Here is a 3540-nt window from a genome sequence, read left to right as displayed (position 1 = left end):
TTTGACACTCGTATTTTGTGAAACTCTATCTTTGACATCCTTGTAATTTTGACTTCAATTTTTACCCTATGAAAGTCATTATAGCTCTTTTGTTGGTTAAGTTTGAGCTCTCTTAACATACTTTGTTTTTATGCTATCTAAGTTACTTTCCTTTTTGGTACAATTTCTAAACTTTCAAGCTACCAATTTCATTTCGTTGTTAAAGTGTATGTGACTTTTACAAAACCTTACCTATTTTAAAGATTTGAAAATGAAAATTTGACTTAGTTCCCTATTCACTCCTTCAGTATAAACTCATTTATCATGATTTTAATTGCTAAACCTGATATTTCTTTAAGTTTTACCCAATTTCTGTTAACTTTGACCTATCTATGATTTCTTTGACAAAGTTTGATATCATATTTTTCAGGAACTTGACTCCTTTTTAAGTTTAAATGTGAAATCTCTATTTCTATTTTCACTTTTGCAAAAGAAAATTTGGGTAAATTACCTTTTCTTTTGATTTTAACGTTGATCGGATGTTAGAACTCGTTATTAGAAACGTTTAATAACTTGTTCTACTCTTGTCGACGAGTGATTTTCGGTTTTAAATTTGTCTTTGACTTGGAAGGTTAGCGTTCTTGTGTGCACAACAAGAGCAATTTCGTTCCATGAATGAGACTTATACTTTTGAAAACTCTTCATTAATGTTTTCGAAAGTATTTTGATTTTTGATTTATACAAATGATTTGCCTTTGACCTTATCTTGGATTTGGAATGTGATGTTCTTGAATGCGCAACGAGAGCACTTCCGTTCCTTTGATGAGAATCGTTACTTTAAAATTTTATTTGAAACTTTTGAAAGAATTTTGATTCTTACGATAAGTGACCTTTTAAATGTTTTGGTTACCGATTCCAATTTCAGTTTAATTTTTATAACCTTTCATTTATACTTTCAAGTTTCGAGGACGAAACTTTTTAAAAGATGGGGTAATACCCCGTATTTGAATAATAATTTATAAGAATAATTGATGTAGTTTAATGAGTGATTAAATGACATTTCTAATAATAAATACAAGTAAGACGATAATTAAATAATAAATTAATAATTCAAGTCGGGAATTGGGTTTGGCTAATATTTGTGCTTTGGGCCGTGTGCTATTATTAAATGGGCCGAAATCTATTAAATTAGTGTGATTGTAATCGGGATTTATATCGGGAATTAATAATAAATAATATGGAAATAATAATAATATATAAAAGTAATAATAATTATATCAATAATGATAATAAGTTATGGCAAATAATAAATTAGTAAGTATTATATGAGGAAATCATAGTTAAGGTAAGGCTAATAATATGTGATAATAATAATGATATAATTATAATGACAATTCCTATACTAATTGGAATAAGGAAAGTTACATAGTTTCCTAATTGGCCTCGTATTCTCTAAATCTTACACTATAAATACCACCTTAAACCTGAGAAATAATTCATAAATTAAAACAAAGAGCTTTAGGAGACGGAAGAAGAAGGAATTAACATAAATCAATTAATCAACTCAAGGTAATTATTCATCTTAAATCGATTTATATTCTTTTCATGCAAGCATCTTTAGATCGATAGTATGACTTATATAGACCACCATAGGACTCAAGAATTGGACCTATAGCGACATTGGACTGCAAAGTTACTGACATGACCATTGTTGACCATCATTGACCGTGGTAGGGTGGTGTTTAGGGCGGCTAAAGGTGGCTGGTCTGGGGGTTATACGGGTTTGGTTGTGAGGGATTGGAATGGGTAATTGAACACTGAATTGACCTCGTCTTGACCTGGGTATGGAGGGGTTGTGACGGGGGAAGGTGGTCGGTCCTTTTGGTGGTGGTGGTATGGTGGCAGGTGGCTGTTTGCGGCGGTGGTGGCGAAAATAGGGTAGGAGGACGTGTTTGGGCAGCCGGTTTTTGGAGGGAGTTGTGGTGGTTGTAAGAGGTCTGGGTTGGGGTGGTATTGGGTGGTTTGTGTCGAGGGTGGATTGGTGAGTTGGGTGGTGGTTGTAAGCGGCAGCATAGGTGGTGTTAGGTGGTGTTTTGGGACCGGTTTTGTGGGTGTGTCATAGGGGTGTTGGTGGTGTCGGGTGGATTAGGGCGTGGGTTTTATGGGTTGCTGGGGGTGGTGGAGCTGGTGTTTATGGGGGAGTTGGGTGCGTGGGACTGCAGGCTGCTGGTGTCGGGCTTGGGTGGTGTGAGTGGTGGCTTGTGGTGGCGTGGAAGGAGGAGTTTAGAAGGGGTGTTTTTTACGGTTTACACGGTGTATAGTAGGATGGTGTTTGTTTGTTTTGGAGCGGGTTTTTAATTATTTTATTCGGTTAACTCGGGTTTATATTTGAAGCGGGTTTTTATGTACCATAGACCTTAAATAATAACAATAATTAATTAATTGGAATAATGAAAATATAAATTTATAAATAGTAATGAGAAGTAATAATTAATAAGTGATCGAATAATTATAATATTTTGATTAGGTTGATTTGTGAAGAAATTATAATCGGGTCGGATCGCTTTAATTATTGGATTGCGTAATTGGAGTGCTTGCTTGCCAGGTAGGGATAAATCCTACTCAACTTTTACTCGATAACGTTGTTGGATGAATTATCAGTTGTGAAGTATATGTCATTAATTAATTGGAATAATGAATATAAATTTATAAATAGTAATGAGAAGTAATAATTAATAAGTGATCGAATAATTATAATATTTTGATTAGGTTGATTTGTGAAGAAATTATAATCGGGTCGGATCGCTTTAATTATTGGATTGCGTAATTGGAGTGCTTGCTTGCCAGGTAGGGATAAATCCTACTCAACTTTTACTCGATAACGTTGTTGGATGAATTATCAGTTGTGAAGTATATGTCATTGGTTTATATGGTGGTTGTTGGTTATCTCATGTCGTAATTGTTGGATACCTAAGTACTGGGATGGTGAATACCTCAACTTCGGTTGGGATGGTGAATACCTCAACTTCGGTTGGAATTATGTAATGTGAGCACGTTGTTAAGGGAGTTGTGCTAAGTAAAGGAAAAGGAGCATGTTGTCAGGGGATTGTGCAATGAAAGTGACTTGAATTGGATTGATAATTGTATGTTCTTGTTGTTTAGTTTTATTCCTACTCAACCTCGCGGTTGACCGTGTATTCGTGAACACCTGCGGTGAACCGTTTTATGGGGAGCAGATTTGACAGGTACTAAAGATTAGCTGACTCGGGAGCATTGGGATGAGAGCTTGACTTGGACCATAGTTGAACTCTAGATCACATAAAATAATTATATCACTTTATTTATTTCCGCTGCGAGTTGTAAATATTTTATATTAAGATTTAAGTTGGATTAATTTGTAATAAACATGTAATCATTAAAGTTTTAATTTAAAGTACTTTGGTGAGTTGGACTTTGTTATTCACTACCTCGGGAAACCGAGATGGTAACAGTCCTATTAATTTGGGAATGTCTAGCTAAAGGCTCCTAAATAAATGGAGGTGTTACAAAGTGGTATCCGAG

This window comes from Silene latifolia, chromosome X (genome assembly GCF_048544455.1).
Source record: "Silene latifolia isolate original U9 population chromosome X, ASM4854445v1, whole genome shotgun sequence".
In the NCBI taxonomy this organism is placed as follows: domain Eukaryota; kingdom Viridiplantae; phylum Streptophyta; class Magnoliopsida; order Caryophyllales; family Caryophyllaceae; genus Silene; species Silene latifolia.
Note: the sequence above shows the minus strand (reverse complement) of the source record.